This window comes from Amblyomma mixtum, chromosome 8 (assembly GCF_055824585.1).
Source record: "Amblyomma mixtum isolate Tamu chromosome 8, ASM5582458v1, whole genome shotgun sequence".
Classification (NCBI taxonomy): domain Eukaryota; kingdom Metazoa; phylum Arthropoda; class Arachnida; order Ixodida; family Ixodidae; genus Amblyomma; species Amblyomma mixtum.
In genome coordinates, this window is record NC_143019.1 from 147406143 (window position 1) to 147428773 (window position 22631).

The following is a 22631-nucleotide window of genomic DNA, read 5'->3' on the forward strand; positions in this document are numbered from 1 at the left end:
TCTTTTCTTACAAATGGCACAGACACTGGGGCAGGGCTTCGCAGAGCGTCAGCGTATGTTGGGCGGTGGAAGTCATTCCAGAAGGGCTGAGGTTTGTCACCCAGCAAGGGAGGTCTGATTACTTGCTGCACCTCCTCGCAGATGACACTAGCAAGACAGCCGACCATCGGTTGCGATGCACGGAAAATCCTCTGGAGCTCTTCACGTACAATAGAGCGGACCACGTCCCGGAGGAGGTTAGAGTTGTGTGCGAATGGCAGGAATGCTAAAGGAATGGATTCCGAGGCAAGGCAGGCATAGCAGAGAGTCAGGTGGGCAGACGAGATTAGGAAGATTGCAGGGATAAGGTGGCCGCACCTAGAGCAGGAGGACATGATTAATAGGAGGGATATTGGAGAGGACTGCATCTTGCAATGGATTGAGTTCACTAAACGATATGAGATCGGATGCTTCTAAGAATGAAGGTTAGGGGCCTGGAAAAAGCATGCTTCCTTGAGCTAGCTTTATTCGTTACCAATGAAGACTCTTGAAAGCAGATGAGTGCAAGCATCAGCATTTTAATGGCACAGATATGTTTCATAACTAGTTAAATTGGACATTTAAAGGGCAACTGCATAGGTTTCAGAAATCAAAGAGCTTCAAGGGGTCGAATGTATGAAACTTGAAGGTGAAGCATGCCAAGTCCTTTTGGGTTTGAAATGGTGAGTAAATGCTGTCTGAAATCCCGACGGCCTTCAAGCTTCCCCACAGCGCCAAGCGGGGGGCACATCATGACATCATCGAAGGTACCGGTACATTTCTAATGCATAAACGATTGTTTTCAAAGAAAAAAATTCAACTTCATCAAAGGCATGCCCACCGTTGTTCGGCAGCATCCAACAAGGCATCGCAAGGTGAGGTCGACGACAGCTGAAATTTGAAATCTTATCTTCCACGACATCACACCAAACTTCTCTGCACTCCTCTCTTGTTGTGAGGAGAAGTATAAAATTTAATCTTCTAATTTAATTTAATCTAATTCTAATCTAATTTAATTTAAAATTTAATATATTTTAAATGCTAGCACCAAAACTCTTGGCATGCTTTACCTACAGCTTATATAGATTTGAAGTCTTGAATAGTGTGGAATTCTCAAAAATTGGCGCAGTTGCCCTTTAGAACCACATACATTTAGCATAATTTTGAGTGTACTCTAAACACAATGTGAATGCTACGCTTATGAAAAAGTCCGAATATTTCATTTTGTTTGGTCAACGTGTCAAAATGCTTTGTAATTTCATATGAAAATCGTACAACTCTATCACTCTGATGCTAGCCAGTATCAGCAGCATGTGCTGTATTAGTTGATAAGATTACTAAGCCATTTGTTGCATTATGGTTGGATTAAGTTGAGTCAGATGTCGTCGATTTTCTATACACCGAGGTTTCAAGCCTGGCTTTGTTCCTCTGGACGAGGACATCAAGAAAAGGGATTTTTCCATTCATTTCTTCCTCCGCAGTAAATTGTACAGTTGGCTGGATTGAGTTTAGATGTCTCAGGAAAGGCTGTACATCACTGCGATGTATAATGCTGAAGCAGTCATCCACATAACGCAGGAATAGCTTCAGTGATAGTTTAGACATAGAAATGGCTACGTCCTCAATGCGAGGCTTCTAATGCGAGATTAGCGATGACCACAGAAATAAATGCGCCCATTGCTGTGCCAAAGCACGTCTGTAGAAGGTCCCGTTGAAAATAAAATGTGTTGTCGAGACAGAATCTCAACAGGCGGCACAGATCGTCCACGTTTCCCAACAGCAAGGGATACAACAGCTGGCGACAAGTGGTGAGGTGACCGAACGCGGAAGCAATGAGCCTGCATCAACCACCCGAGTTCCTGCCGATGCCTCGGACGCAGTGGCGCCGCCTTTTCAAGAACTGGCATCGGGGAGCGACGTTCACCCACTTGCCTGCCGTAAAGCTTTGCTGCTGCTCTGTTTGGGTGTGTTTGTAGTACGCGTTGACGGAGGAGAATCGTCGACGCTGCCTGCAGGAGAAAAGGAAGAAAGCGGTAAAAGCGACGAGTACGATGCAGCTGTGGCTGTGTTGGACGCCTACTTCACTTCTAAAACAAATGTAGTCATGGAGCGGCATCGATTCGGACAGCGCACCCAACTGCCCGGGGAGACTGCAACAGCGTTTGTCACGGCGTTACGCGAGCTGGCATTGAGTTGCGACTTCGGTAAGCAGGCTGACGATTTTTTCGTGACCAACTTGTAGCAAAAACGTGCAACCCTGTTCTTTGGGAATGCTTCCTTCTAGAAGGCACTTCGCTCACTCTTGAACGTGCACTGGCTATTGCGAACAGTATCGAAGAAGCCACGAAATACCCACTTGAGCTGCAGTCATCAGCTGCAAGCATTCAAAAGCTGGAAAAATATCGGATGCCATGCCGCACAGAATTGGGGTTACTGCCTCTGCAGCAGCAAAAGTCCTGTTTCCGATGAGGGTCTTCACAGCATCTTGCAGATTCCAAGACATGCAAGGCGCGGGGTAAAACATGCAGCAAATGCGGCAAATGAGGACATTTTGAGCGTGCGTGTAGGAGTGGCATGCCAAACGAGCAGGCTCTTACTCTCCAAGAATTCGACACCTGCAGTGCATCCGGCGATCTCAGTGTGTTGCTTCTCGACCGGCAGAGCAAAAGAGGGGTACACACAGAAGTCCTCGTACAAGATATTCCTATACGTTTCCTTGTGGACACGGGCTCTGCTGTCTCCATTCTGTCGACCGCCACGTATTCAAGGTTGAAACACTCTCTTCTGCAGCCAAGATCAGCGTCACTCTACAATTTCTCTCGTCACAGAATAACCACCGAGGGGTGTTTCACGGCGCCAATCATCTTTCAAAATCGGCAGGCCGAGATACTCTTCTACATCATCAAGGACGGTACTGACATTCTTGGCATCGACGCTGTTGGAACGCTGCGGCTGCACATTAAAGGTACATCACTGCAATGCACCCATATTACACAAGCGCCAGAAGGCCTTGACCCTGAACTGTTTTGCCATTTTTCGCAATTGTTCAATGGCATGTTGGGGCTGGCAACAAATTTTGTTGATAAGGTTAAGATAAGAGAAGTAATCACTCCTATTGCTGCTAAGTTGTGGCGCTTGCCATTTTCGATGAGAGACCAAGTACGCGAAGAGCTACAGCGCCTTGAGCAAGAAGATGTCATAGAAAAATTGAGTGTTGTCAATCGTAGTAGTTGCAAAGAAAAACGGCAAGGTAAGAATTTGTGTCGATCTGTGTGAACCAAACAAAGCGATTGTCGTTGACAAATTTCCACTGCCACACATGGAAGAACTATTGCACAAACTTCATGGTGCAAATTATTTTTGAAAGATTGATTTAGCAGCTGCATATCACCAAGTTCTGCTGAGCCTTGAAAGAAGAGAACTGACTACCTTCATAACCGATAGTGGACTGTACAGATTCAAATGCATCTGCTTCAGCCCTGCATCAGCACCGTCTGCTTTTCAGAAAATGATGGTCACTATTTTGCAGAACTGCAATAACACTTTGTGCTACACAGATGATGTCATTGTGTACGGAAGCACACGTGAGGAGCACTTTAAGAATTTGAAACAAGTTTTGCACTTGACTGCAAAGGCTGGATTGAAGCTGAATGACAAATGCATTTTCAGTGTGCAGGAAATAGACTACCTTGGTCACGGGATCAGTCACAAGGGGATACAGCCTACATTGCAAAGGAACATCGAGGCCATCAAGGCTGTGCCAGCACCAACAGATGTCGGTACACTGAGCTCATTCTTGGGCATGGTAGGCTACTACGCCAAGTTTGTGCCTGGCAATGCGGTGGTTGTCGAGCCTCTTCGCGAGTTGCTACGCAAGAATGCCACATTCACTTGGAACCCTGCAAGACAAGCTTGTTTCGAGCAACTGAAAAGTTCCCTGGCCACAAGATGTTTACAGCTATTTGATCCTGCGGGTGACATTATTGTCACTACGGATGCCTCATCCATTGGCTTGGGAGCAGTGTTGTAACAGACTAGGAATGATGAACTGGTGACGATTGCTTTTGCTTCTCGCAGGCGTACTCCACAGGAACAGAAGTACTCTGTTGGGGAACTGGAAGCCCTTGCTTGCTTGTGGGCATCCGAGTATTGGAGAGTGTACCTTTCGGGTCGTCCATTCATATTACGCACCGATCACCAGGCTCTGGTCACACTCCTTAGTACAGAGGGAGTAGGTCACCAATCGTTCAGGATTGCGAGGTGGCACGCCAGGCTGTTGGCATACAACTTCACGATTGAATTCCAGAAAGGTGACAATGACAAGAATGCTGCTGCTGATGCTCTTTAGAGGATGCCCCTTCCAGGTTGTGCGGAGGAGAAAAAGAAGAGACTGTTTGTGTTGTCTCTACATGCATTATACTCATGCAGAGTTTGTCGTTCAAATGAAGCAGGACCCACTGCTGCAGCATGCTATAAAGTGGGTGACTTCAGCATGGCCTGCAGTGAAGATGTTGCCTGCCGAGGCAGTTCCGTTCTATCGGGTGCATGACTTCGCAGTTCTCCGGCGTAGTCGGGCCGGGCATGACAAGGGATACAACAGTGGTGTCTGCGCAAAGAGCTTCCTTGCAGCACTGCATCTAATGATTTGGTGGAACACAAGGCATCAACAGGAGACCCCATTGATTGGGACGAGGCATCTATCATTACCACAGAGAAGAACTTATCATCGTGCCTCCTTTTCGAATCATTCCATATACATAGCACAAAGCATGCTCTTAACAGAACACGTGGTAATCTGCCAGAAATCTGTAATCACTCATAACGCAATTTTAACTGTATATAGCCACTGTCGTCCCATGCAGCGCTCTATTTGGTCAAGGGACCCGTATCGGCCCTGAAACATCATGTCTCCTTGTGAAGAATTTGTTGGCAAGTGTGTGTTTGTTATTTCCATGACATTCTGTAAGGCTGAAGCGAAGGTTCCATTTACTTGTTTTCAAAACTTATATGTGATGCCGAGGTTGGCTTGAGAGGCGACAGTTGTAGAAAGATATATGGTCATGGTGAGAAATAGATTTTTATATTTGATGGCTTTGCTATGTGTAAGGTAAACCAACAATAGCTATTTAGCATACAACTTTCTTTTGCAGCATGTAAATTTGATTTTGGATAGGTTAGCTTGAATAGAGTTAGTTCTTGGGCTAGTTGGTATGCTTGGTTTACACTCGTAATCTTTCAGCGCAACGGCACACAACCACAGAAAAGAGGCAGGAAGAGAAGATGGACGAACACAGCGCTGTGTTCGTCCTTCTTCTCTTTTCTGTGGCCGTTGCTCTGAAAAACTATGAGTTAGCTTGAATGGTATACTTCCCAAGAAAAAGGACAGTACTTTTTCTGTCTGAAAACGTTAAAGAAAGGGCAACAATTGGGCTTTGTCACACAAAGCAGATTTAAGTTATTCGATAGCGAAACGAATCACCGGCCTGTTGAAGAAATTGTCTCGTCAAGGACTTTTTTCCAAAGTATTTTATGCCACACAAGCTAAACGCAAGGCCTGTAGAAAGCCGCCACCTACCCAGCAGCACTGGGGATTGAACCCAACACCGTCCACATGCCACGCGCATGCCCAAACTTCTAGGCCACCGCGTAGCAATTACTAGGCAGTCTTACAATTTTATTTGTTAGGGTGAGTGATAATTCAAGCAGTGTACTGTTTTTGAAGGAAAAAAAATTTGTACCAGTTACCTTAAGAGAGTGAATGCTCTGTTGATGCTCTTTTTCATCCTCTGCCATCTATTCTTTCCTATCCTGTACATAAAGTTGGCACATGCTGTACGATTGATTGTTTATGCAGGTATTCCCCCTGAAATTATGCCTTCATGGTGCTGCAGAAATGTAAATAAATAAATAAATAAATAAAAAGAACATACATGAACAGTTCACTTCTTGTCAAGGACTTGTAGATGTTGTGGCAAAAGTGAAGTTTTTAAGGGGCAGGCAAGATAAGCCTTGCTTTGAAAATTGCCGAGTTGGCCCACCTGCATCGCGTATCTGTAAACAAAATGCAACTCCTATCACTGCTCTATCACAGAAGGAACTGTGAGATTATGCTTGTGGAAATGTCAAGAAAACATCACATTAAATAATATTTACTTCTTTTTCTCTGAAATCAAATACCCACTGATCCAATAGAAATGGCACAGAGTATTTTATGTGCTGCGTATGGGAACCATGCAATGTGGAAGAGAGGGAGAGACAGACTTCAATGAATGCAGGAGAGGACTTCTTCCTAGCATGCTACTCCAAGTGAGGGTGAAAGAAGAAGACGGTGGAAAAGAGAGGAAAAGGGAAAGAATAAAAGGTGACATCAAGCATACCCAACACTCACGCACCCACAAACACACATAATTATCAAAGGGTGTTCACCAAACCCGTATCCCTAAGAAAAACTAATAATGCTATTGTCCCTTGTGCAGCCAAAGCCGCATCACGCCAGGGTCCCAGAACATGCTCCAGGTGTGCGGGGCCGTCCTGATGGAGTCCTAAAGCACTTCACAGTGCTTTGCAATGGTTATTAAAGATTTTGCAGCAGCAGATCAAGCGTTGAAGATCCTTGCACACACCATATGTCGTACACAGCACAGAGGGGTGCTTGATGCACTAACTTTATGAAGATAGAATTTAGTGAAGGCAATGTCCTGGCAAATTCGGTGCAGGCAGTTGCAATCACTCTATCCAAATTGCGTAGCATGCGGAAGTCACAAGTGGGGTCGATTTGAAGAAGGGGTCTATACTGAGGCTGCAGATCACACCACAAAAAACGTTGCATCTGCCAAGATTTAATAGCCAGAAGTCTCGCGTCATCAGTACAAGAAAAGGGTATGGGTGGGAGCAAGGAGCTAGGTGTTGCCATGCACCGGCCTCGCTGCACTGTCAGCATGATCATCGTCTGCGAGGCCACAGTGAGTGGGTAACCACAGCAGCACAACACGGTGACGTAGCTCACAGGCCTCGGTGTGTAATCTGTTCAAGTCATTGACGATGTCCTCCTGAAGGCTGCCTGATGACTTTATCAATTGTAGTGCAGAGCAAGAGTCATTGAAGATAACCCACGCCGTCGGCAGTTGTCGCAGAATGCAAGTAAATGCTGCTCTTAGAGCAGCCAGCTCGGTAGCAGTAGTCGAGGTGCAGTGACTGGGTGTCACTGAAACTGTGGTGCACATTGATGGAATTCAGGTGCCGATGAAATGGATGTGACAAAGCTATCAGTGTAGATGTGTGCGGTGCGCACTGTAGCAACCATAAATGTGCTCAGGAGCAAAGTATTGAAGTGAAAGCTTCACTATGGGACATCGTGCTTCGATCACCGGGTGCCTAGTTTTGACCTAGGAGGGTAAAAGTGTACGCCAGTTGGTGAGACACGAAGGAGCTAAACACCGCAGCAGACATGGGACAGAGAAAGAAGACGACACAGGGCGGTACTTGCAACTAAAATTTTATTTGAAACTTCATGGCTTTTTAAAGACAGAGGCACGTACATGTGATCTTACAATCAGGTAAAAAAGAATGAAAAGCAACAGATAACAAGACCTAACTGACAACAATGTACATGGAAGTTATGCAATGCTCATCCTGCGAGTCACAATCTACAGATATCAGAAGTGTTAAAACCGTCAACCGCATGTGGAAGCATGAAAACCACAAGACAAAGGAAGAAAAAGAACGTCAAAAGGAAGCAGCCCAACCTGTTACCTGTCAAGGAAACCCAGTTCTTTTTGGAGGATGGAAACCGAAGGCGAACTAACGCATTCGTCCGGTTGCGCGCGCAAGATGGCAATGGCCTCTACAATCTCTCTCTCAAGCTGCCCCTTTCTTCTTCCAACAATCTGAGTCTGGCTGAACTGAGGGCAACAACCCCGACACCTGTGGCAATGAACAGGCAGATTCAAACCCCCCGCCTCCCCCAAGGAACGCGCGTGTTCTCTCAAGCGATCATTTAAGCACCTACTGATTTGTCCAATATAAAAACGCCCACAACTGAGGGGGATCTTGTAGATCACCCCTGTTGCACATGCGAAACGCTTATTTTCTTCCAGGTGTTTCTTGCCACAAGTTCCTCGAATCGAGTGCCCTTTTCCCACTAGATTGCATAATCTAGACAGCTTACAGGGTGCCGAAAATACAATGTTGATGCCATATTTGCCTGAAATCTTTTTTAGATTATGTGAAACCCTGTGCAGGTAGGGAATGACTTCCACTTTTTTCTGGCCGGCTGGTTCTCGGGAAGCAACTTCTTTTTTCTTTTTACGGAGCTTATTAGCCACTGTTTCAGCAACCGCAGTTTTCCAGCCGCTCTACTTGAAGGGAAAAACTGGACTTCAACATATGAGTGCGTGATTTTAAAACTGCGGATCTAAAACAGGAGGAGGCAATACCCCGCTTTACCACCTTGGAGTGGGAGGAATCAAAAGGCAGCAATGTTTTCTTTGACCTAGGTTGGAAGGACCAGCACACATGATCACTTTGGTTAAAAGATAACTTTAAATCCAGGAACTGAATGGATCCGTTTTGTGGAAGTTCTAGAGTGAATTTGAGAAATTGTGAACAGTTTGAGAAAACACTTAAGACCTTGCCAGCTACTTCTGTCACAGAGTCATGAGAAGAAAGTTTCAAAATAATTAAAAAGTCGTCTACATATCTGATGATTTTTGCTATGAAAGGTTGGTTTAGCTTGAGCTTGAGCACTCGGCCTAGACGCGCAAGAAAGATTTCACACAGCACTGGCGCGACACTGGAACCTATACAAATTCCTTTTTTCTGCACATACAATTTCTCGTCAAAGGAAACAAAAGTAGAATCAAGATAAAAGAATCAAAAGAAGCAAGATAAGCTCCATAAAAGAATCAGGCGACACACCACAGGTATTCTGGAAACCAACCACGCCGGCAACGTCAATCAGTTCTCTTACTGCACTGAAAAGTTCATCGTGCGGAATCGAGTAAAACAACTCTTCCACATCGACGGACAATGCACAGTTGGCACTTGGAACACCAGAATTCAATGCTGCAACCAAGGTGTCAGACCCAGCTATCTTGAAAGGATCCTCAGGCTTTAGTTGTCCCAAATGTGTTTTAAGGAACTTGCCGACTTGGGCCTGCCAGCTTCCTCTTTCTGTAACTGTAGCCCTGAATAGGCACAGATCTTAATGCGTCTTTGCCGTGAAGAAGAGAAGATGCTCAGAACGTTCAAATCACATCCCAGCACCTGTTTTGATAGCTTCTGTAGGTTGAGTTTATCTAAAAGAGCCAGTGCCCTGCTCTTAACTTTGGAAGATTTTTGAGATACAGGCTTAAAGTTCTTACTCACGGCACTGATGGCTTTATCTTGAAATAGGCTCTGCGGAAGTACGGTGAAGCCACCTTCCTTGTCAGTGAGGTAATTCTCCCGGAAGTAGCAGGCAACTTCACGTAGAACTTTTGAGCTACCAGACTTGTTGGTGAAATTCTTTCGCAAGCTTTCTATGCTTTCTAAAAGGCAGGATCTCCTCTCCTCAGCCGAGGCCTTGTTGGCCACTCTGTGCACGGACGCTAGAAGGTCACACTTGTCCACCGATGGTTCCAAGCTGCACTTGGGGCCATGCTGTAAAACGGCCTCCACTTCTGCAGGAACTTTCACGTTGCCGAGGAAGGTAACTGGAACAACGCCCACTTCTTTCCCTTTGCCCTTCCTTGGGTGGCGCAAGCGGTTCCAAAGGAATTCTGTCGACTGCTGCGTTGTGCGCCGAAAGTCCTGCCATCGCCTCCAACCAGACGATCCAAGACCAAGGCTTCCAAAGCACACATTTCGAAGACAAGCGTTGAAGAATCCCACTTGCCTCCAGCATTCTGCTTTAAGGATTTTCGAAACCCTTTTCCAATGTCCTACAGATGGTCCAAGTGCCCCGAACATTGACAAAAGGCAGGTATTATTTCGCAGGCAATAGGCATAGGCCCTAGCTCTGCACGTCGAAGAAGCAATGATTGAAGAACACAGTGCACACTGATCCTCGGGGGCCAAGGAACACATAAAAGAGCCTATGTCTGGGGATACATAACTTAGGAGGGTAGAAGTGAAGGCCAGTTGGTGAGACATGAAGGAGCTAGACACCGCAGCGGACACGGGACAGAGAAAGAAGACGACACAGGGCGGTACTTGCAACTAAAATTTTATTTGAAACTTGATGGCTTTTTTGACCTTCAGCTGACCATGAAAAAGAGAGAAGCAAATTGAATCAGTATCCATGACTGGGAGTCGAACCCGCAGCTGCGCGAACAGATCTCCTTTAAAGGCCACTCAGCGAGACTACTAGGCTATTGCTGCAGCCAACACACCTCGTGTTAAATCGCATCACACTCTCGCACTGTGCATTGAGGAGTGTTGTCTTCATCAACTTCCATCTGCTCCGTCCCGCTGCACTGCCTGCTCACCGTCGTCTGCTACGTAGCACAAATCTGTGCTTTCGCTCCGATCTGAATGTAGTAAAGATTCTCTGTAGTTTTTTAAAGGTGATATTGGGGGTGTTTGTTTTTCTTTTAAAGCAAGGAAATGTTGTCTTGATTTGCTATGCTGCATACCTCCAAGGTGGGGAGGAGGTTGTGACAGGGCGCTCGGACTGTGATGGGAGAAGGTTAGAAACTTCCTCTATGCATTACTTTGCGAGCAGATGGTTAGGTGTACGAGACACAAACCACTGGGCATGAAGCAGCTCTAGGGTTAACAGTACTGATGCAGGCAGACGTCTGCTCTCTGCTAGAGTACCCACTGTGGAGGTGTTCTTGGGAAGGCCAAGGCAGATTCTCAAGGCTTTATCTTGCATAGCTTCAAAGAGTTTCATATTTTTTTGGGAGATGCCCTGAAGAGCTCGGAGACTGTGCAGAAGGTGCAGAAGGCCTTCACAAAGCACTTCATACAGTCATAGTAATGAAGGTGTAGAACAGCCTCTTCTGGTGGTCGAGTGCATAAGAAAGATAGAGGCGTAAGAGGAGAGCTTGATTTTCAGCTGTTGTATATGTGAGGACCACGACAGTAGCCTGTCAAATGTCACCTTAGGAATTTATGGCTTGTGACGCTTGGTATTGGGTACCAGCAACTTTCAGCATGTAACGGGAAAGATCGCGCATCTAAAATGCAATTGCCGAGCTTTTATCTGGACACGTGATGAGGCCGTGCTTGCTTAAAAATGATTCCATGCAGCCTGTTGCCCTCCATAATTTCTTGAAGAAGTTTTTTCAGCACTACAAAAAACGAAGCCACAGAAAGAAACAAGTACGGGTGCTTGCGTTCCCTTCTGTGTCCTCGTTTTTAGTAGTGCTGAAAAAACTTCTTCGAGAAACCATGCTTCACCAACTTGCCCCACAACGCATTTTGTTAAATGAGCCCTCTGTAGTCTGGCATGCTCAATGCGCCTATTGCGTCCAGAACACCATACACAGATGTCACCTGCGTAGAGGGAGATTTCAACTGTAGGTGGTAAGCATTCTTCCAAGCCAACAAGTGAGGTATTGAAAAGGGTGCAACTTGAAATCCCCCCTTAAGGTACTCCGCGAGATATTTGATGCATAGCTCTGTCACTTCACTTGTTGATGTGAGAATCGATCTTTCGTGCCGATAGTCACCCAGCCAGTTATACATTCGTACACCAATGCCCACTGATTGTAAGGCTGAATGAACTACCTTACTGTAACGAGTTAGTGGACTGAGCAATGCCGAGAGGCGGACCGGCTCGGCGGTCGCCATCAACGGCTAGGCTCCAAGAAACGGACGATGATGCACCGCGCTCCACTACGCAACGAACAACTGCTTCTAGAGCCGTATCCTTTTTATTGTCTTGCTGCCTCGCAAGTTCTATCGCGTCGGCACCGGGTGGCACCACAAAACAAACATGAAACCGAAACTGTAACAGTCCTCCCCCATTAGTTTGTTCAAGAAGAGCTTTATGGAGAGTAGCGCTGCACTGGCTTGCGGCTTCTCATGCTTCTTCGCAACTGAGGCGTGCTGCACGCTGACTTGGGAGAGTTCATAGCAGTCTCTTCTGTACCACCAGTCACGTTCTATGCCACTAGTAGCACTCACGGTGAGGCCAGAGTCCGCAGAAACAGCCAAGCTGGTGTCACACTCAGTTGATGGGTGGCTGGAAACGCCCTGTGTTCCAGTAGGTCCAGGCCTCCATAGTTCAGTGGTTGGCTCAATGATTTCTTCGACTTGAGGACGTAGGTGGTCGTCGTGCCTATGCCAGAGAGTACCGTCACTGAGACAGACTGTAGCTGCTGACTGATCTGTGATGCTCGTGACACGTGCGGGTACCCACGGTGGCCCTCGACGAAAGTTCTTTGCGAGTACGTTGTCTCCCACATTCGGCAATGGAGAGGAACGGCACCCTTTATCGGCCTGTAGTTTCTGCTTCAACTGTCTCAGCAGCACTGAAGTGTGTAGATTTGGGCGAAGAACATCCAAAGGTGTCTTGAACATCCTTCCCATGAGCATTTCACACGGTGCTCTGCCTGTGACTTCATGTGGCGTGGTTCTGTAGTGAAATAAGAACCGCAAAATCTGGGTTTGGAAAGATCCAGATCCACTCTTCTTGATCTTGTTCTCGACAGTCTGTACGACGCACTCTGCTGCACAATTCGAAGCTGGATGGTAGGGACGCACAAGCATGCGACGTATTCCATTACGTGCCAAGAATTCCAAGTACTGTTCACTTGCAAAGGCAGGCCCATTGTCGGAAACTATGAGATCCGGCAGTCCATGCTGCGCAAATGTTGTTCGCAAAGCATTGATAACAGCATCCGCTGATGTTGACGTCACTGGAAAAACTTCAACCCACTTTGAATAGGCGTCAACAATGACCAGGAATGTATGACCCATGAATGGGCCCCCAAAGTCAACATGAAGCCTTGACCAAGGCCTCTGTAGAAACGGCCATGGCGTGTGCTGAATGCGTTGCGGTGCACGCAGGTAAGCTTGGCAGGTTTCACAGCTCTTTACACTCTTAGTGATGTCTCCATCGATTCCCGGCCACCAGATGTGGCTTCTGGCAATTGTCTTGCTTTTCTCAATGCCAGGATGCCCTGCATGAGGTATCATTAGGATTTTGGCTTTCAAAGATTTTGGGATAACAACTTGGGAACCCCACAGCAAGCAACCTTCGTGGAGGCTGAGTTCACTGCTCCTTGCTGTGAATGGATTTCCTTCTGGTCCTGCTGGAAGTTTTTCCCCTCGCAGGACAGCAAGAGCTACGTGGCTCAGGAATGGATCCTTTTTTGTAGCTTGTGCCACAATGGCAGGTGACAACAGTCCTGGGTATGCTTGTTCAAGCATGAACATTTCAGCAGGTGCAGGTAGATCCACGTTGTTTGCAGGCAACGGCAACCTACTGAGAGCATCCGCATGACCCAAGTCCAGACCAGGCTTGTACACAAGCTTGTACTTGTATGCAGAAAGTTTCAATGCCCATCTGACTAGTCGTGGTGATGCTTGCACTGGAATGGGTTTGTCATCATTCAGTATCTTGACAGTGAAAGCACTCAAAAGGACAAGGACGACAGAAAAGGAAAGACATACAAAGCGCTTACTTTCAACTGATTTTATTTCGTGCGAAAAACAACTTTATACTCATGGTAATCACCTGCGCATGCTTACAAGAACATTACCAACGAGTGATAGCTGGCATGTTCTTTCAGACAATCGGCATGCCCGATGTAAGATAGGACATCTCTTTATCCGACAACAAAATTGATGGAGCACTTACGCAATCATCGTCGCTCGTGCTATCTCAAGAGCCTCCACAATCTCTCTCGTTATTTTACATCTACTTTTAAAAAGTACCTTACACGTAAAGTACCTTACACGTGTGAAAATCGGGACGGCAGCCTTCCTTGCTTTTCTTGCTTTTCCATTTGCACTTCAGACAATGAATACGTGCCAGAAAGAACGCGCCAGCTATCACTCGTTGGTAATGTTCTTGTAAGCATGCGCAGGTGATTACCATGAGTATAAAGTTGTTTTTCGCATGAAATAAAATCAGTTAAAAGTAAGCGCTTTGTATGTCTTCCCTTTTCTGTCGTCCTTGTCCTTTTGAGCGCTTTCACTGTCAAGATGGAAAACCAACTCGTCCACTCAATTCCATTATTCATCATTCAGTAATCCTAGTAGAGGCTTGTGATCCGTATAAGCAGTGAAAGGAGTTTGCTCTCCAGATGTTTTGCCTCCAGATGTTTGCTCTGCATGAGACAAACATCTGGAGGCAAAAGCAACGGGCAGTTCTCGACCATCAGATTCTCGGTGTGCCAAAACTGCGCCGATCCCATACGGTGAGGCATCGCAGCTGAGACACAGTGGCTTCCCTGGGTCGAAATGTACTAGGACTGGGGCGGATGTTATTAACTGCTTCACTACATTGAATGCATTTTCTTGCTCTTTTCCCCACACCCATTTCTTCTCGTTCATGAGAAGTAAATGCAAAGGGCGGAGGCGTCTGGAAAGGTTTGGTAGGAAACGCCTGTAGAAGTTCACGCGTCCGGAACGGTTTGGTAGGAAACGCCTGTAGAAGTTCACAAGTCCCAAAAAACTTTGAAGCTCCTTGACGCCCCGGGGTGCAAGTGCATGAAGGATGGCAGATACCTTGCTCAAACTTGGAGACAGGCCTTGTTTGCTTATGATGTGCCCGAGGTATTCAACTTGTCGGACGAAAAAATGACTTGTCGAACTTCAACTTAAGTCCAACATCACGGAGTCTAGATAGGACAGCACTGAGGTTGCGACGATGCTCCGAGTCATTCGAGCCAGTGACAAGGATGTCATCGAAATATACTGCAACATGTGGCAGCCCTCTGAAAAGGTTCTCCATCTCCCTTTGGAACAAGGCTGGTGCCGATGACACGCCAAAAGGAAGACGTGTATACTGGAATAATCCCATGTGTGTGGAGATTGTGACATACTTTCTAGATTCTTCGTCAAGAACTATTTGCTGGTAGGCGTCCCTCAAATCCAGCTTCGTGAACTTCTCACCTCCTGACAGCATGGCCCACAGGTCCTCAATTCTTGGAATTGGATACTTTTCCACCAGAGCCACTGGATTAAAGGTAATCTTGAAATTTCCGCAAATCCTGACACGTCCATCCTTCTTGACCACTGGAACAATTGGTGCAGCCCAAGCTGAAGAAGTGACTGACTCCAGGATGCCTTCCCTCTGTAGGTGCTGAAGCTCTTGTGACACCCCATCCTTCAGTGCAAAGGGCAGTGGCCGTGGCTTGAAAAACTTTGGTACAGCATCTTGTGGAACATGGATTGTGGCTTCTGGGCCCTTGAAAGTTCACAGGCTCTGTTCAAACACCTCAGGAAATGCTTGAAGAAGGTCCTCAACATCAGAAACAGCATGAACGTCTGCTTCCACGCGAGCAATCTCAATGCCCAGTTCTCGAATCCAGTTCCGGCCCAGAAGTGTAGGTGAACGTTCCCCAGTCAGGAATAAAGGTAGCACTGAAGTGAAGTGAAGTGAAGCGAAGTCTTTATTTCAAAACAAAATGTACAAAAAGAAGTACTGGTCAATCTAAGCACATAGCGCTTGTTAGAAGGCCAGGCAGCCAGTGTTGCATCCTTAAACTAGGATATCAAGCAATTCACAATATTCACATAACGTGAAAAAATAATAATACAAGGTAAATACAAGTAATACAATCCTATGCGAACAAAATATAAAAACGAGAAAATGTAAAAAAAAAAACAAAAAAAGAAATCCGTCAAGTTTCCCACTTGGCAAAAAAAAAAAAATCACACATTACAAGACAAAGTTGAACACCATTTCCTTACTTCTCTCAGCATTACAGCTCGTGATTTTAAATCGTACAGCATCTCACTTAGTTCATTGAATATCTGAGGTACATAATAATTTCTGACTTTCTTTCCATAGTTTGTAAAGACTCGTGGTTTAACATATTTCTCAGTTTTTCGTAGTAATACATCTTTCTTTACTAACAGCTTAAAATTGTTAGAATAATAGTAGCGGGTCAACACAGTATACTTAAATAGCTCATGCACTGGAAGTATTCCTAGTATGCGGTATTTCTCATGTGTCTCTATATGTTCCCATTCCGTTCCATAGGCTATGCTATTAATTATTCGGTTAATATTTTGTTTCTTGTGGTCAGAACACGTACCATACAAGGTGATACCGTATGTGACAATTGTTTCGGCTAATGACTTATATACAGTTCTTCGAATGTTGACAGGGCTTTTCCCTCGAAGGTTATACATCATGGCTGCGACAGCCCTCAGTTTTCTGCAAACGTAAATGACGTGGTCACTCCAGGATAGGTGCTGGTCAAAAAAAAATTCCTAAATACTTGACCACTGGCTCGAACTGTAATGGTTGGCAGATGCATGAAATACAATTAGAAGAATGCAAATATATGTCCCTATTTAACGAAAGCGCCTTATGAGGATTTCTGAAGCACATTAATTTCGTTTTTTGTGCATTCATAAAAATTAAATTATGAGCGAACCAATCTACTATCGCTGATAAGTCCTCTTGAAAGCTTTGATATCCCGTATTATTTATTTTATTTATTTATTTTATTTATTGATACTGCGATCTTTTACAAGACCTTCGCAGGGTGGGCACACAATACATAAATTCCGGAAACAACAAAAACGACCTCAGGAACAGGCAAACAATACAAGAACAATTGATCAACAATTTAAGATCAAGAACACAATTTCAAAAAGTACAAACGAAACAAAGAAATGTAGCGGTACGACATTATAAAAAAGTTAAAGGTGGCTTTCAAACCTTTTTAGTGAAGTTTGGGTTACTGCATCATTAGTTAGATTATTCCAGTCTGTAATTGTTCTGGGGAAAAAGGAGTACTTAAAGGTGTTAATTCGTGCGTTTAATGGTGTTACTGTAAAATCATGGCGTTGTCTTGTGCTGTACCCTGAGGAGAACGATATAATATTGGATGTGTCAATATTATACTGACCTTTGATTAACTGAAATAAAAATTTTAGACGACAGATGCGATTTCTATGAGAAACTGGAAGCAAACCACTTTGATTAAGAAGTGCAGTGATAGATGTGCGGTTATATGAATTGTAAATAAACCGTGCTGCTTTCTTTCGGACTCTGTCTAATTTAGCAATGTTAGATTTAGTGAAAGGATCCCAGATTATGACGGCATATTCTAACATAGGGCGAATAATAGTGTTATACGAAAGTGAACGTACACTGGGGGGGCCGAGCTTCAGAGCACGTCGGAGGAAAAATAGTTTGCGTAGGGCATTAGCTGTAACGTTGTCAACGTGCTCTGTCCAGGAGAGGTTATTGCAGATCCGCAGACCTAGGTATTTGTAAGTATTCACTTGAGAGAGAACTTTGTTTTTAGCAGTATAGTTAAACAAAAGAGGCTTCTTTTTCTGAGTTATACGCATGAACACTGTTTTATCATAATTAACGCACATTTGCCATTGGTCACACCATGTTATTATCTTAGTGAAATCGTTATTTAACCGTACTTGGTCCTCAGTAGTAGTAATCTTTTCATATAACACACAATCGTCAGCATAAAATCTAACAGAAACTGAGATGTTATCGACAATGTCATTAATAAAAATCAAGAAGAGGAGTGGCCCAAGAACAGATCCTTGGGGAACGCCGGAATCAACAGGAACTGGAGGGGAAGGGGAATTATTTACTACTACAAACTGACGACGGTTTCTTAAGTAGGCTGTAATCCATGCGAGTAATCTGTCATTTTTTAGTACATTACCTAATTTGTGAAGAAGCTTGTTATGCGAAACTTTATCAAATGCTTTTTTAAAGTCCATAAATATAGCGTCAGTCTGCTTTCCTTCATTTATTGCCTGCGCAAAATCATGTATAGTTTGTACTAGCTGAGTGGCAGTGGAAAATCCTCGTCTGAAGCCATGCTGTGCATTAGTTAGAAAATTGTTTTGTTCAAGAAAATCGGCTATATGTTTATGAATGATGTGTTCCAAAACCTTGCATGCTGTAGATGTTAACGATATCGGACGGTAATTCTGAATAGATGCTTTGTCTCCAGTTTTGTGAATTGGTTTGATTCTTGCCGTTCTCCAGTCATCCGGTAATGATCCTTCATTTAATGATTTGTTAAATAAGATGCATAAATACTTGGCACACCATTCTGCATAACGCTTCAGGAATGTGTTGGGAATGTCATCTGGTCCGGGAGATTTTTTTACATCAAGCTTCAATAATAAATTGAGAACACCTGCCTCGGAAATCACAACATCAGGAATTGAAGGCAAATTCACGGAATAGCAGGGAAGAGAGCTGTCATCCTGCGTAAACACCGATTTGAAGTAGTCATTGAAAGCCGTGGACACCAAAGCATCATCACGCTCACATATTCCATTTACTTTGAAAGTATCATGAGATCGTGAAGCTGGAGTTATCTGCCTCCAGAATTTCTCAGGGCATGTTTTAATGAAGGTAGGTAGCTGAGTATAAAAGTACTTTTCCTTGTCATGGGCAATCAGCTGTTTTAGTTTTTCTGTTTGTTCATCAATGATCGTTTGGGAATAGTTTCCTGCTTTTAACCTTTTTTTCATTCTTTTTAGCTTTCGTTGTGAGCGTAATGTCTCTCGTGTTATCCAAGGGTTACATTTTGGGGACTTTTTTGCAATTTTTGGAACGAAGCGTTCAATACACTGAAAGACAACACTTTTGAAAAATAGCCATAAGTCATTCACATTTCCATTAAAATTCATAAAGCGGTCATAATGAAAGTCGAGCATATCAAGAATAGATTCATCATGTGCACGAGAAAAATTAGGAAAGAAACCGACAGTATTTCGGCGATCAAAGTTTGCATTCATCAATGTCAGTACAACAGCTTTGTGATCAGAAATACCGGTCGTTACATAGCATTCGACATTTTCTTTGACAGTACCATTTACAAAAAATAGATCAAGAATTGAATATGAACCATTGTGGATTCTAGTAGGATCTTTAACTACCTGAAGCAGGTCAAAGGCAATAGAAATATCAAGCATAGTTTGCTCAATGATGTTATTAGAATACGAAAAGGCAGTCCAGTCTATGTTTGGTAAATTAAAATCGCCAGTCAAGATTAGCCTATCATTCTGTTTTATATGGCGCTCAATATATTTTTTTAGATTCACTAGGAGTGCTACAGAGGAATTGGGTGGCCTGTACATGGCTCCTAAAACGTAACGAACATTGTTTTTGTAAAATTTACAAAAGATGCCTTCTACATCGTCAATATCTGGCATTCTAAAGACTTGCAGTGAAGATTTGAACAGTATGGCCACTCCACCGCCCCTTCCATCTCGGTCTTTGCGAAAAACTTTGTAGTTTTGTGGTACGAATTCGCTGTCAAAAATATTTTTTCCCAACCAGGTTTCAGTGAGTGCAGAGATTTCTACATCATGCGTCAACAGCAGGCCCTCAAGTTGCGTAGCTTTGCTGACAATACTTCGACAGTTGACGTTTATCAGTGTGAACCTTTTGTTCATAATATGCGTCTGTCATTCCCTCTTTTTAGATATACGATAGCGCTCATTCTTCACTTCGTCCCATCCGAACATAGCACCGTCGATAACCAGCTTATCAAATATCAGTTTGGCTTTAGCTCCGTTAGCCTTGTCCACTGCACAGCTTTGCCACACTTTTTTCTAATTTCACGAACTCGGCTGGAAAAGTCTTCAGCCACAGAGAATTTGGTTCCTTTCAGCTTCGAACAAGCCTGTAACACCGCAAGTTTTTCTCTGTAGTCCTGAAACTTCATAATTACGGGGCAGCTTTGATCTTTCTTCTTTTTTCCCAGCCTGTGACACCTCTCTATGCTATTGATTTCAACTTCCAATTTTTCTTCAAAGAGTTCTTTCCGGATCGCATTATGAAGACTAGTAGGAGTTTCTTCTTCAGCCTCCTCCAAACCATAAACAATCAAGTTATTTCTCCTACTCCTGTTTTCTAAATCATCAATTTTTTTTAGCATGTATGAATTATCTTGCTCAAGTTGAGCTACCATTTCTTTTAGATCACTGACAACTTTGTTTATAGATGCCAGACAGGATAGTTTGTCTTCCAGGTTGGTAATGCGAACAGCTAAACCTCCGATTTTATCCTCCAGCGTATTCTGTTTTTCCAGTAACTGGTTAATAGAGGCAGTCATATTGGTTTGGCCTGAAACAAGCTGAAGCAACATATCCTCCTGTGTTGGATCGGGGTTAGATTCAATGTCACCGCATGACAATAGATCTTCTGTGAATGACAGGACATCAGATAAAAAGTACGTAATGCATAGTGGGCAAGGCAGCAGCAATAGGTAGCGGTTATCGCTGCGGAAGCATTTAGTAGGCATATAAGAACAAACCTGAAGAATGAAGCAAAAATGGCTCCTGAACATCGTTTCCGATGCGCTTCTGCCGAGCCCACTGAAGATGAACGCAGATGCAGGGCTCCTTTTAAAGGCTTGGTGAACCACATGCTCTGCCGTCCCAGACGTCGGGGCATGCGCAGAAATCCTGGCTGCCGGTTCGATGATTCTGTTGACGTTTGTCACATCAGCACGTGCCAGTAGGTCGTTGTTGATATCGGCGATGACGGCAGACAGTCCAGGCAAGCAGAAGACAGGTGGCTGCACTTGCAACAGGCCCACCAGCACCTGAAGAATGAAGCAAAAATGGCTCCTGAACATCGTTTCCGATGCGCTTCTGCCGAGCCCACTGAAGATGAACGCAGATGCAGGGCTCCTTTTAAAGGCTTGGTGAACCACATGATCTGCCGTCCCAGACGTCGGGGCATGCGCAGAAATCCTGGCTGCCGGTTCGATGATTCTGTTGACGTTTGTCACATCAGCACGTGCCAGTAGGTCGTTGTTGATATCGGCGATGACGGCAGACAGTCCAGGCAAGCAGAAGACAGGTGGCTGCACTTGCAACAGGCCCACCAGCACCTGAAGAATGAAGCAAAAATGGCTCCTGAACATCGTTTCCGATGCGCTTCTGCCGAGCCCACTGAAGATGAACGCAGATGCAGGGCTCCTTTTAAAGGCTTGGTGAACCACATGCTCTGCCGTCCCAGACGTCGGGGCATGCGCAGAAATCCTGGCTGCCGGTTCGATGATTCTGTTGACGTTTGTCACATCAGCACGTGCCAGTAGGTCGTTGTTGATATCGGCGATGACGGCAGACAGTCCAGGCAAGCAGAAGACAGGTGGCTGCACTTGCAACAGGCCCACCAGCACCTGAAGAATGAAGCAAAAATGGCTCCTGAACATCGTTTCCGATGCGCTTCTGCCGAGCCCACTGAAGATGAACGCAGATGCAGGGCTCCTTTTAAAGGCTTGGTGAACCACATGCTCTGCCGTCCCAGACGTCGGGGCATGCGCAGAAATCCTGGCTGCCGGTTCGATGATTCTGTTGACGTTTGTCACATCAGCACGTGCCAGTAGGTCGTTGTTGATATCGGCGATGACGGCAGACAGTCCAGGCAAGCAGAAGACAGGTGGCTGCACTTGCAACAGGCCCACCAGCACCTGAAGAATGAAGCAAAAATGGCTCCTGAACATCGTTTCCGATGCGCTTCTGCCGAGCCCACTGAAGATGAACGCAGATGCAGGGCTCCTTTTAAAGGCTTGGTGAACCACATGCTCTGCCGTCCCAGACGTCGGGGCATGCGCAGAAATCCTGGCTGCCGGTTCGATGATTCTGTTGACGTTTGTCACATCAGCACGTGCCAGTAGGTCGTTGTTGATATCGGCGATGACGGCAGACAGTCCAGGCAAGCAGAAGACAGGTGGCTGCACTTGCAACAGGCCCACCAGCACCTGAAGAATGAAGCAAAAATGGCTCCTGAACATCGTTTCCGATGCGCTGCTGCCGAGCCCACTGAAGATGAACGCAGATGTAGGGCTCCTTTTAAAGGCTTGGTGAACCACAAGCTCTGCCGTCCCAGATGTCGGGGCATGCGCAGAAATCCTGGCTGCCGGTTCGATGATTCTGTTGACGCTTGTCACATCAGCACGTGCCAGTAGGTCGTTGTTGATATCGGCGATGACGGCAGACAGTCCAGGCAAGCAGAAGACAGGTGGCTGCACTTGCAACAGGCCCACCAGCACCTGAAGAATGAAGCAAAAATGGCTCCTGAACATCGTTTCCGATGCGCTGCTGCCGAGCCCACTGAATCTGAGCCCATAATCCTGAATTTCCAGAGCAATTGCAGTGTCGTCTATGTAATGAAAAATTTTTGATTTCAGCGGTAGCAGGCCGAGGTCGGAAACATATATGTTGAAAAGTATCGGTCCGAGAGTGCTCCCTTGGGGCACACCAAACTTTATTATTTGAAGTTCACTGCATGTCTCTTCTAGTTTAATGCACTGAAGTCGGTCAGAAAAATAATTTACAAAAAATTGATAAAAGCGTCCTCTGAAACCTAGCTTCATTAATTTCTTCAGTAATAAGTTGTGTTCTACCGTGTCAAAAGCCTTGCTTAGGTCTAAAAATAGAGCTAAGACTACGTTATTATTTTCTATTGATGCGGTTATATAGTCAGAGAATTCCTCTAGCAA

At 45.1% G+C, this 22631-nt stretch overlaps 1 pseudogene; it reads right to left on the minus strand.

The window, feature by feature from the left end:
* Positions 1-15548: 15548 nt before the first annotated feature.
* On the minus strand, positions 15549-22256 carry LOC149334733 (uncharacterized; annotated as a pseudogene).
* Between the last annotated feature and the right edge of the window lie 375 nt (positions 22257-22631).